This window comes from Plasmopara halstedii (assembly GCF_900000015.1).
Source record: "Plasmopara halstedii genome assembly, contig: Scaffold_54, whole genome shotgun sequence".
NCBI lineage: Eukaryota > Oomycota > Peronosporomycetes > Peronosporales > Peronosporaceae > Plasmopara > Plasmopara halstedii.
Genome location: NW_020186975.1, coordinates 31,985 through 32,308, shown reverse-complemented (window position 1 = coordinate 32,308; position 324 = coordinate 31,985).

Below are 324 nucleotides of genomic sequence, written 5' to 3'. Positions count from 1 at the left end.
CCGACATTAAAATGTAATCAAGACGGTTGCGCCGTGGTTGAGGTCCCGTATAGACACGTTCATCGGGGTGATGGCATCGCCAGGTATCGACGACATTCAGTTGAGCGAGCCAGGCCTTGCATTCGTGTCCACCAGTGCCAGTCGTCGTTCTTGGGTCGGATGCATCGACTCGTGGGTCCAGCGGAGTATTCAGATCGCCAAGCACGATGTGCGTCGCGCTGTCTTCGAATATTTCGTACGGTAATGTCTCAAAGAACGCCTTCTTCTCTAGTTTGTCAACGGGCGCGTACACATTGTGGATGTAGATAGGAGCGCCGTTTGTCC